This window comes from Camelus dromedarius, chromosome X (assembly GCF_036321535.1).
Source record: "Camelus dromedarius isolate mCamDro1 chromosome X, mCamDro1.pat, whole genome shotgun sequence".
Lineage (NCBI taxonomy): Eukaryota > Metazoa > Chordata > Mammalia > Artiodactyla > Camelidae > Camelus > Camelus dromedarius.
In genome coordinates, this window is record NC_087472.1 from 75646712 (window position 1) to 75660453 (window position 13742).

Sequence of the window (13742 nt, forward strand, 5' to 3'; positions counted from 1 at the left end):
AATATAATAAAGACTATTTAACAGTATTAATTTTTATAAACTCAAGTGTGCATCAGAATAATTTAGTGGGCTAGTTAAAATACGTATTTCTGATCTCCCCTTCATACTTTCTGATTCAGTAGATTAAGAGGGTGGTGAAAATTTGTATTTTAAACTCAGGTTCTCATGTAATACTGATGCTGTTGCCCTGGGGACCACAATTACAGAACCACTACACAAGACCAATAGTTTTCCACCCTGCTTGCAAATTAGAATCGCCAATGAATGTTTTAAAACATGAAGCTGTCTAGTCACTTCGCCAGACTAATTGGATTCAGATCTCTATAAGTGGGGCATAGCATTTCTGATGTACACAAGGAGTTTAGATCTCTGTGCTACATTGTGACCTTTTTGAGGGCAGGACTGAGTCTTTTGTCTTTTATCCTATATCTGATCTTGTGTTCCATATATGTTGAATGAATTGGCTTAAAATGGCCTTAGCATTTTCTAGCAGTAGAGGACAGATTACTCCTGGAGGAGGCAAAGTTTTAAAGATAAAAGGAACATGTGAAGGGCTGATGCTTCTCCACATGAATAATGCTGGCTCCAGCCTTTCCTATAGCCCAGGTACAAAGAAAGTCTTCAGGGTTGTGTGAGATTTAGGTCTATGAGAAATTAGTCCCCAGTTCAGGAAAGGTAAAGGAAAGTTACCTCCAAACACTGTTGGTGATGTCTTTTCAGCACAGGCACGGAGAAGAGCCCATCTTGGATTTCCTTGCCACAGAACTTCAGAGGAGGATTGATTTTTATTCATGGCCTGTTTTTCATCTTCCTCAGCTCTTCCTACTCCCCAGTTTCCTTCTTTCTTCAGAGAGGAGCACTGGTAACTAGGCAAAGGCTACTGAACTACTGAAATCCAGATCCCAGCTAAGCACATTTTCCCTCTGCTTTTCCTTAGGTCTGCCCTTGTTGCCTCAGTTTGGTCTCAGCTATTTTCTGCAGCTTCTCTTTCCTGCAGGGTGCTCATGACTCATCTCTGTCTCTCAGGTACCTGGTCTTATCCTGTTCCATGGTCAACTATTTGTGGGTTCTTCCTTAGGTGTTATCCTAACAGTGAAGTTACTATGTTAGCCAAGTGCATTGGCTCTTGTTGGTTCCAGTGTATTCTCATGACATAGCTGGGAAAATGAGCACTACAAGGTAAGCCTCCTGCCTGAGCAGTAGATGCATCCCTAGCTTGTGGAGGTTCAGTGCCAGACCACTGCACTAAAGTGAATATTACAATAAGCAAGTCACACAAATTTTTTGGTTTCCCAGTGCATATAAAAGTTTTTTACAATACACTGTAGTCTATTAAGTGCGCAATAGCATTATGTCTAAATAACGAACTCCCTTAATTATAAAATAGTTTATTGCTAAAAAATGCTAACCATCATCAGTGCCTTCAGTGAGTTGTAATCTTTTTGTAGTAGTAACATCAAAGATCACAGATCACAGATAAACATGACAAATATAATAATAATGAAAAAGTTTGACATATTGTGAGAATTACCAGAATGTGACACGGAGATAGAAAGTGAGAAAATACTGTTAGAAAAATGGCACCCATAGACTTGGTCAATGCAGGGTTGCCACCAACCTTCGATTTGTAAAAATATGCACTATTTTGAAGTGTAGTAAAGCATAGCACGATAAAGTGATATATCCCTGTATGCTTTTTCCATTGTGTTTCATCTTATAGACTTTTCCCTGTGTGAATGAGGCACATTCAGAAACTACAACCCCTTTTCTGTCTATCCACTGCTCATTAATACAGAAGCTTTTGTCCTCCATTATGTAGCCAAGCTATGGGTTTGTCTCTATTGTTTTAGGACATGGTGGAGTTCGAGGATGTAGATCTGTATCTCAAAGAGGAGGAATGGAGTCAACTTGACTCCTCCCAGAGAACTCTCTGTAGAGATGTGATGCTGGAGAATTATGGAAACATAGCCTCACTTGGTAAGCGAAATGTACCCTTTTCCCTGTGTTCTTTTAAGCTTTGGGATAATCTTCCTTTTTCAGTGCTTTATTTATTTCCCCTTATCTATCTTTCATTATTAATTCATCCACTCAACATACACTGAGTCCCTACCATATGCAAGGCACAGTGCTAGGTTTTGGAGATATTAATCACCCGATCTGAAGTAGCATCTCTATAATTCTCTACCCCCTTATCCAGGTTTATTTTTCTTCATAGGGTATCACTGCCTTACATTTGTTCATTTATTATTGTCTGTCTGCCATACTAAAATAAGTTCCTTGAAGGCAGAGATTCTGTCTTTTGTGCTAACCAGTGTATCCTAGATATGTAAAATAATGCCTGTCATACAGTAGACAAAAAAAGTTGAATAACTTCTGAAATAAAATACAGTATCCTTGACATTGATATCCTTGTCCTTAAGAAACTCACAGTCTTGTAGGGGAGACAGAGAAACATCACTGAAATACCTATATTTTCTTGAATACACAAGACTTTTTCAGTTCAGCTGTCTTGCTGCTTTCTACATATCCTCCAAAGTTCAGCATTTTATGTCTGCCTCCTTTACATACATTCAAGTAACATTTCCTGACTGCCCACACTGTTCCAGGCACTGTCATATTTGGTAGAGGACTTGAGACTGCTAACAAGAATTAAAACATTCAAATTTCTGCCCTATAGGATCTTATCTTAGTCTAGAGACGCATTCACACAAGGACAGTAGTAGGTGATATATGCTGTCATAGGGGAAAGCACTGGGTCTTATCTATGTAAGCACAGACAAGTGACATCAAACTCATCCTATGGAAGATCAGGGTAGAGTTTCCAGAAAATGAAATGTTTTAGCTAAATTTTAAATGAATGAATTGATTAATTCAAACTTATCCACCAAAGATTTATTGAGCACTTACTCTGTACCAAGCACTGTTCTAAGTGCGGGAAATTCAGTATTGAACAAAAACAGATACAAATCTTACCCTCTAGTGAAGGATGAAGTGGAATTAACCAGATCTAGGAGGAAAATCAGTTCCAGCAAAAAGAGTAACGTCACTAAAAATCTGGAAGCTGACTTTTGTTCAAGAAGCTTCAAGCAACAAGTAATTTAGTATATAGCTGGAGTGGAGAAGACAGAGCAAGAGTGGTGAGAGATAATGCTTTAAAGGGCACCAGAAAAAAATAAAGGACACCAGAGACATATCATGCACAATCACATACACTGTTCTAAAGTACCTTTATCCCAAGGGTAGGGGAGGGTCAGTATTTTAAGTAGGAAAATGACATTTTTATCTAGGAAGGCTTTCCTAACTATCCCTTCTCCTCCTGTTTATAATCTGAGTTAGATCTTTTCTTCTGCTCCAGTACCTCCCTGTGATAGCACTGTAAGCATTAAACACAACTTTTTACTGGGAAACATATGCATATACTGAAAATGTATATAAGTTAATGTATATGATATAATGTACAGTTATAAAATGAACGTCAAAATAACCACAGGATAGGATATTGCTAGCATTATGGAAGTCCTTAATGTGCCCTTGCTTATCAAACTTCTCTTACCTCCTTCCAAAGGTAACCATTATCTGAAAAGGAAGAATTGACCCTTTTATCATTATGTAAGACCTTCTTTGTCTCTTGTGACAATCTTTGACTTAAACTCTATTTGTCTGATATAAGTATAGCCATCTCTACTCTCTTTTGATTACCATTTGAATGGAATATATTCTTCCATCTTTTCATAGTCAAGCTATGTGTGTTCTTAAAAGTGAGTCTCATGAGACAATATATAGTTGGACCTGGGTTTTTTTTTTAATCCATCTAGCCAATATATGTTTTGATTGGTGAGTTTAATCCATTTACTTTAATTTTTATTAAAGTATAGTTGATTTATAATGTTTCAGGTATACAGCAAAGTGATTTAGTTATATGTATGTATGTGTATATATATATATAGTTTTCAGATTCTTTTCCATTATAGGTTTTTACAATATATTGACTATATAGTTCCCTGTGCTATACAGCAGGTCCTTGTTGTTTATTTTATACATAATGGTGTAAATCCATTCATCTCAAATCCATAATTTACCCCTCTCCCATTCCCCCTTTGATAACCATAAGTTTGTTTTCTATGTCTGTGAGTCTATTTCTGTTTTATAAATAAGTTCCTTTTCATCAATTTTTTATATTCCACACATAAGTGATACTGTAATTATTAATAGGTAAGGACTTAATAGTGCCATTTTATTGTTTTCTGTCTGTTTTGTTATTCTTTTATTCCTCTCTTCCTCTCTTGCTGTCTTCCTTTGTGATTTGATGATTTTTTGTAATGAAATACTTTGGTTCTTTTTTATTTACTTTTTTTGTATTTACTATAGATATTTTTCTTTGTGGTCACCAAGAGACTTACATAAGACTTACAAGAGACTTTTTATAGTTATAAGAGTCTATTTTAAGGTGATAACAATTTAAATTCAGTCACATACCAAAATTTTCACTCCCTCCACACAATTTGTTATTGATGTCAGAATTTACTCCTTATATTGTGTATTCATTGACAGATTTTTATGATTATAATTATTTGTATACTTTTGTCTTAAAACCCTTATATTAGGGTTAAAAGTGATTTACATGTAATCACCATTACAATATTATGTTATTCTGTATTTGTCTATATATTAACCTTTGTCAGTGAGATTTATACTTTCATATGCTTTCAGGTTGCTCTTTGGCATTCTTTTGTTAAAACTTGAAGAACATTGGTTAGCATTTTTGTAAGGCCAGAGTGACCAGGCCACACATGGAAGGAGGGAAAATACTTGCAAAGCATATGTTTGATAAGACACTAATATCCAGAATATATAAAGAATTCCTATAACTCAACAACAGCAAAAACAAACAAACAAATAAATGTAAAAATGAGCAAAGGATTTGTATAGACATTTTTCCAATGAAGATAGGTAGCTGGCCAATTAGTACATGAAAAGATGCTCAACATCATTTATCAGTAGTACTGTAAATCAAAACCGCTATGAGATGCAATGTCATACTCATTAAGATGGCTATTAATACATAAATAAATAAAAGCAAAAAACTGAAAATAAGTTTTGGTGACTATCTGGAGAGATTAGAATTCTATGCTATGCTTTTGGGAATGCACAATGGTGCAGCTGCTGTGGAAAACATTATGATGAACACTCAAAAAGTTAAACAGAATTACCTTACAATCCAGCAATTCTACTACTGAATGCAGGGACTTGAACAGATATTTGAACACCAATGTTCATGGTAGCATTATTCACCATAGCCAAAAGGTAGAAACAACTCAAATGTACATCAACAGATGTGTGGATAAACATACTGTGGTATATGCACACAATGGAATGTTACTCATTCTTAAAAGAAATGAAATCTGAAAAATGCTATAATATGGATGAACCTTGAAGACATGATGGTGAGGGAAATAATTCAGGTATAAAAGAACGAATATTGTAGGATTTCATTTATATGAGGTATCTAGAGTAGTCAAATTCATAGAGACAAAATGGTGGTTGCCAGGGGCTGGATGGAGGAATGGGGAGTTTTTTTTAATGTGTAAAGGGTTTCAGTTCGAGGTGATTAAAAAGTTCTGGAGATGGTTGTTGGTGATGATTGCACAACAACGTTAATGTGTTTAATGCTACTGAATCATACACTGAAAATTGGTTGGGATGATTATATTTCTGTACAGCTAAACCTAAATCTATATCTATCTATCTAATCTAATATTCCACTTGACCATTACATCCAATCACAGCCCCTTCTCCAGAGGCAATAAGTTTATCTTAGTCTTTTTAATAACCATCCCCAATATTCCATAGTGTGGTTATGCCATGTTTTATTTAAACGTTCCTTAATGATAACTTTTTAAGCTATTTCTAGATTTTCACTGTTAGGAATAATGCTGCAGTAAGAACATCCTTCTGCATATATTCTTACATATTAGGAGATGTGTTTCTGTAGGCTAAAACCCTACAAATGGAATGACCAAGTCAAATAATAAGAATATTTTAAATATTGATACATATTGCTCAGTCACACTTCAGAACAGTTTTAACAGTTTTCACAGCAATTAAGAGGGCACATTTTCCCATAATATCCCCCAAACAATATATTATCAATTTTTTTTAGTCTTTTCTAATCTTTTGGACAATCAAAATGGAGAAAAGGAAACCCTCCTACACTGTTAGTGGGAATGTAGTCTGGTGCAGCCATTATGTAAAACAGTATGGAGATTCCTCAGAAAAAGTAAAAATAGACTTACCATATGATCCGGCAATCCCACTCCTGGGCATATGTCTGGAGGGAACTCTAATTTGAAAAGATACATGCACCCCAGTGTTCATAGCAGCACTATATTCAATCGCCAAGACATGGAAGCAACTTAAATGTCCATCAACAGATGATTGGTAAAGAAGTTGTGCTATATTTATACAATGGAATACTACTCAACAATAAAAAGAATGAAATAATGCCATTTTCAGCAACATGGATGGACCTGGAGATCATCATTCTAAGTGAAGTAAGCTAGAAAGAGAAAGAAAAATACCATATGATATCACTCATATGTGAAATCTTAAAAAAAAAAAAAAGGAAAAAGAGGACACTAATGAGCTCATCTACAAAAGAAACAGACTCACAGACATATTAAACAATCTTAAGGTTACTAGGTAAAGGGGGTAGGAAGGGATAAATTGGGAGTTTGAGATACTAACTACTATATATAAAATAGATAAACAACAAGCTTCTTCTGTACAGCACAGGGAACTATATTCAATATCTTGCAGTAACCTGTAATGAAAAAGAACATGAAAAGGAATATATGTATGACTGAAACATTATGCTGTACACCAGGAATTGACACAATATTGTAAACTGACTATACTTCAATAAAAATAAACAAACAAATGGTATAAAATATCTTATGATTGGGTTAATTTGAATTTGCCTGCTAACTAGTGATGTTAATTCTCTGTTCACATATTTGTTGACATCTATCCCCCCTTCTGTGGATGTTCCCTTTGTATTGTTTATCTATGTGTCTATAGGATTGTTTCTTTTTTCTTATTGTATGAGTACTTTATTTAATATCAATGTTAATGCTAAGTCATATATATTACCATATATTTTGCAGATAAGCATTATTGAAATATAGTTAACATACCTTACAATTCATCCATTTAAAGAATTAACTCACAGAGTTGTACAAAAATCACTACAAACAATTTCAGAATATTTTTGTCACCCAAAAGGAAACCCCTCACCAATTAGCCATTATTGCCCAATGCCCAGTCCACACTAGGCCTAGGAATCCACTGATCTACTTTCTGTCTCTGTAGATCTGCCTATTTGGGATACTTATTAAAAATGGAATCATACAATATATGGTCCTTTGTGATTGTTTTCCCTTAAGATAATGTTTTTAAATTTTATTCATGTTGTAGCATCTTTGAATACTTCATTTATTTTTATTGCCAAATAATATTCAATTGTATTGATATATTACATTTTATTCATGCCTTCCTCCATTGATAGATATCTATGGTGTTTCCACTTTTTGGATCCTGTAAATAGTGCTTCTATGGATATTCATGTGTCAGCATTTGTATATACATATATTTTCATTTATTTTGCTTATATATAGGAGGAGGAATTGTTTGATCAAATATCAACTCTATATTTACACTTTGCAGAACTAACAGACTGCTTTTCAAAGCAACTGCGTCATTTTATATTCCCACCAGTATGATGGGAATGACAGTTTTAATTTTTCCACATCCCCAACAACACTGTTAATATTTTTCTTATTATAGTCATCTTCATTGATTTAAACTGGTATCTCATTGTGGTTGTGATTTGCATTTGCCTGATGGCTAATGACATTGAGCCCTTTTTCTTCCATGTGCCCATTGGCAATTTGTATATCTTCTTTAGAGAACAATCTATTCAGATCCTTGCCCATTTTTCTATTGGGTTATTTGGCTTTTTTGTTGTTGTTGTTGAATTGTAATAGTTCTTTATATACTCCTGATACAAGTCCCTTACCAGAAATATGATTTTCAAGTATATTCTCCCATTCTTTGGGGGTTTTTTTTCACCAAACGATGGTGTCCTTTGAAGCACAAAAGCTGTTCATTTTAAAGATATTCCCCCAAAGTAAATAAAGATATGCAGTTTATCTATTTTTTTCTTTAGATGTGCTTTTGGTGTCATGTCTAAGAAACCATTGTATAATCTAAGATCAAGAAATTTGTACTGCTGTTTTCTCCTAAGAGTTTTATACTTTTAGCTCTTACATTTAGATCTTTGCTCCTTTTATGGGTCAAATTTTTGTATGTGGTGTGACAGAGGCATCCAATACATTCTTTTCCATGTGGAAGTCCAGTTATTTTAGCACCATGTGTTGACAAGACTCTTCTTTCTTTAACTGTCTTAGCACCCTTATCAAAAGTCAATTGAAACCTATAATGAAAAAGAATATGAAAATGAATGTATGTATGTATATGCATGACTGAACTATTATGCTGTACACCAGAAATTGATACAATATTGTAAACTGACCATACTTCAATAATTTTTTAAAAGTCAATTTACTATAAACATAAGGATTTATTACTAGACTCTCAATTCTATTCCACTAACCTATACATCTGTACTGTTGTGAGTATCATGTTGTCCTAGTTACTGTTGCTTTGTAGCAAGTTTTACCAGTGTGTTTTGTTTTCTCATGTGTATTTGAATTTATATCTAGGTTTGCTTGCTTTAAAACTGAAGAAATGCCTTTACAATTTCTTTAAAGATAGGCCTGTCAGCAATTGATTTCTCAGTTTTGTTTACCTTGGGGTTTTTATTTTGCTTTTATTTTTGAAAGATAGTTTTGCAGGATAGATTTTTAGTTGACAGTTTTTTCCCTTTAGCACTTTGAATATATTGTCCCACTGTTTCAAGCATCTATTTTTCTTTTTTCCCCTAATAAGACATCCCCTGTTAGTCTTAATGGGTTTGCCTTGTACATGAGTTGTATTTCTCTTGCTGCTTTCAGGATTTTATCTTTGGCTTTCAGCATTTTCACTGTGAGGTGTCTGGGTATAGATCTCTCTGTATTTAAACTTCTTGGAGTTTTTTGACCTTCCGGGATGTGTATATTAACGTTTTGCAGAAAATTTTAGTCATTATTTCTTCTTCTACTTTTGTGGCCTTTCCTTCTTGGTAATACCATTACATGTAGGTTGGTTCTTTAAAAGATGTTTCCCGTTTTTCTGACAAGGTGTTCATTTCACTTCATTCTCTTTCCTCTCTGTTCTTACGATTGCATAATCTGTAGTTTTTTTTTCTTCTTTTTTTTTTCTTTTTGTGGTGGGGAGGTAATTAGGGTTATTTATGAATTTTTTGAGGAGGTGCTGGGGATTGAACCCAGGACCTCACGCATGCTAAGCATGCGCTCTACCACTTGAGCTATGTCCTCCCCTCAATAATCTCTATTTTCAAATTTGTCTTCTTTCTTCTGGCAACTCCTATCTATTATTGAGCCCCTCTAGCAAATTTTTCATTTTGATTACTGTCATTTTTAACTCCAAACTATCCTTTTGGTAGTTCTTATAATTTGTATCTCTTTATGGATAGTCTCTGTTTAATGAGAAATTGTCATCATAGCTTTCTTTACTTTTTTAAGCATGATTTTCTTTAGTTCTTTGAATATATTCATGTTTGCTTATTTGAAAACTTCTGTTAAATCCAACATATAGGCTCTTTCACAGGCAGTTTCTGTTGTCTGGTTTTGTTTCTGTGAATGGGTCCCACTTTTCCTGTTTCTTTGCATATTCCCTAATTCTTTTTTTAATTGGGACATTTTGGTAACATATATGTAGCACTCTGGATCCAGATTCCACTTCCCATTCCTGGGGCTTGTTTTTGTTGTTATTTTCTTGTTTATTTGTTTAGTGACTTGGCTAGACTATTTCCCTCAGATATGAAGCCTTGGTTGTCACTCCTCAATCAGTGCAGACTTGAGTATACATATTACTACCTGGGATGACAGGAGTTTTTAACAGAATTCTCTTTGTCTCCTCTGCTCTCTCGGCTAAGCTGTCTACCTCACTTGTTATTTCTCTCACCTGGCTAGGCTCCATTAATTGCCAATTTATTTTTCAATTGCTTTCAACAATGCCCTGGTGCATTAATAGCACCACAATCTGATCTGATTGAATTCAGGTGGGAATATATTTTAGCAGCATCTTTGAGGTTTACTTAGACCCCAAGAAGCCTTTTCTTAGCTGTCTCTATTCCTGGTTCTCTCTGGTGAAATAGCTGGCCTGTAGTTTTACTTATTACTCTTAATTTAGAAGAACTATCATTTTCAAGAGCTCTCTTAGTTGATGTGAACTTTCCCATATTCTGTCTTAAATAGTCTGTTCCTTTTGTGGAGAGCTTAGGAATTCTCCTTTCTTATGGAATCCCTCCTATGAGTGGGGACTGGTTGGAGGAAAGGAGCCCCTGACCTCTTGGCCTCATTCACCAGGAATTTAGCCACTTTTTATTATTATTTATTTAATTTTTTTAAAAGTATAATTATTTTTTATTGAGCTATACTCAGTTTACAATGTTGTATCAATTTCTGGTGTACAATTCTTCAGTCATACATGAACATACGCATACTAATTCTCACATACTTTTTCATCATTTAGCTACAAGATATTGAATATATTTCCCTGTGCTATACAGTATAAACTTGTTTATCTATTTTATATATACCTGTCGGTATTTGCAAATCTCAAACTCCCAGTTTATCCATTCCCACCCCCCTCTGCCCTGAAAGCCACAAGTTTGTATTCTATGTCTGTGAGTCTGTTTGTTTTACATATAAGTTCATTTGTCTTTTTTTTTTATATTCCACATATGAATGATATCATATGGTATTTTTCTTTCTCTGTCTGGCTTAACTTCACTTAGAATCACATTCTCCAGGGACATCCACATTGCTGCAAATGGCATTATTTTATTATTTTTTATGGATGAATAATATTCCATTGTATAAATATACCACTTCTTCTTTATCCAGTCATCTGTTGATGGACATTTAGGTTGTTTCCATGTCTTGGCTATTGTAAATAGTGCTGCTATGAAAATTGGGGTGCAGGTGTCTTTTTGAAGTAGGGTTCCTTCTGGATAGATGCCCAGGAGTGGGATTCCTGGGTCATATGGTAAGTCTATTCCTAGTCTTTTGAGGAATCTCCATACTGTTTTCCATAGTGGCTGCACCAAACTGCATTCCCACCAGCGGTGAGAATATACTTTACCTGATAGTTTTTCTGTATATATGCCTCTCCACAGCCTCTCCAGCATTTGTCATTTGTGGACTTCTGAATGATGGCCATTCTGGCTGGTGTGAGATGATACCTCATCATAGTTTTGATTTGCATTTCTCTGATAATTATTGATATTGAGCATTTTTTCATGTGCCTATTGATCATTTGTATTTCTTCCTTGGAGAATTGCTTGTTGAGGTCTTCTGCCCATTTTTGGATTGGGTTGTTTGTTTTTTTCTTACTAAGTCATATGAGCTGTTTATATATTCTGGAGATCAAGCCTTAGTCAGTTTCATCATTTGCAAATATTTTCTCCCATTCTGTAGGTTGTCGTTTTATTTTACTTATGGTTTCCTTTGCTGTGCAGAAGCTTGTAAGTTTCATTAGGTCCCATTTGTTTATTTTTGCTTTTATTTCTATTGCTTGGATGTACTGCCCTAGGTGAACATTGCTGAGATGTATGTGAGATAATGTTTTGCTTATGTTTTCTTCTAAGAGGTTTATAGTGTCTTGTCTTATGTTGAAGTCTTTGATCCATTTTGAATTTATTTTTGTGTGTGGTGTAAGGGAGTGTTCTACCTTCATTGATTTACATGCTGCTGTCCAGTATTCCTGACCACATTTGCTGAAGAGACTGTCTTTATTTCATTGTATATTCTTGCCTCCTTTGTCAAAGATTAATTGACCAAAAGTTTGTGGGTTCATTTCTGGGCTCTCTTTTCTGTTCCATTGATCCATATGTCTGTTTTTGTACCAATACTGTGCTGTTTTGATTACTGTAGCTCTGCAGTACTGTCTGAAGTCTGGGAGAGTTATTCCTCCAGCCTCATTCTTTTTCTTCAGTAATGCTTTAGCAGTTCTGGGTCTTTTGTGATTCCATATAAATTTTAGTATGATTTGTTCTAGTTCTGTGAAAAATGTCCTGGGTAATTTGATAGGAATTGCATTATATTTGTAGATTGCCTTGGGCAGTGTGACCATTTTAACAATATTGATTCTTCCAATCCAGGAACATGGGATACCTTTCCATTTTTTTTAAAGTCTTCCTTAATTTCCTTAATCAATGTTTTGCAGTTCTCCATGTATAAGTCTTTCACCTTCTTGGTTAGATTTATTCCTCGGGATTTTATTACTTTGGGTGCTATTTTAAAAGGAGTTGTTTCTTTACTTTCTTTTCCTGTTGATTCATCATTAGTGTAAAGAAATGCAACTGATTTTTGTACATTAATTCTTCAATTCAGAATTGGAGGATGAGAAATACTACTGGCTTGCGCTTGCCAGTGAGATATAGGTAACCAATCATTGGGAGCTGAGGGGAGAGGGAGCCCCATCTTCTTGCCCATACCTACCTGGAGTAGAGTTAATATCAAGTTGAGCTGGGGAGACAGGAGGGAGGGAGGAAGTCATAGTTCAAATACCACAGGCTCTCACAGTTTTTACTGAGTTTTATAGGTTTTTTGAGTACTGTTTTTTCATTTGCTGTTTGCCCTTAGGACAATATCCAGGGACATTTAATGTTTTTTTTAAAAAACGGTTTTCACCAGTTTGCTTTTTTCTCTGGGGAGTATGTCTGTGGAGTTTTAAGCTGTCATCGCTTAATTGTTTGATCATGGTTTCTTTCATCATTCAGATAGTCTATCCTGAATATTTTTACATGTCCCACATTTTGTATTCTTTAAAGAAGCTCTTTGCTACCCAATATTATTAAAATAATCTGAATTTTTCTTCTAATGCTCTTAAGGTTTTCTTTTTTTATAGGAATCATATTTAGTCAACTGAGATGTTTTTGTATGTGTATGAATGCTTTGTGATAAGGATCTTTATATTTTCTAAATGGATAGCCACAACTATCTCAATTGTACCCTCTCTCCATTGACTTGAAATGGCAGCTTTATCCTAAATTAAATTCTTATACATACATGGAAGATTCTGTTACATTGACCTATTTGTCTATTTCTGCATCGATATCACACTATTCCAATAACTATGGCATCAATTTTCTAAACCGAGATTAACTCTTGTCAGGTTTTGGTATCAGGGTTATACTAAACTAGAAAAATAATTTGGGTCGCTTTCACACTTTTAAATAGAATGAAACAATTTATATAATGTGATAATTATTGGTATTACAATCATCACTATTATAATTATCTGTGCTATCTATTATTACAGTTTCTTTTCAGGTGTCTTTTTTTCTTTACTAATTCTCAGTCTCTTTACAGATTATTACTGTATTCAAGTTTCTTTTTCTTAGGCCAATTGTAGTAATTTAGATTATTATAATATATTAGTATAAATTTGTATAAACATTTTAAAACTTTAAAAAAATCCTCAAATTCTCCTTTTTCATTCCTAATGTTGTCCAATTATATCTGTTATTTTTAAAATCATGCTTGCCAAATATGTTT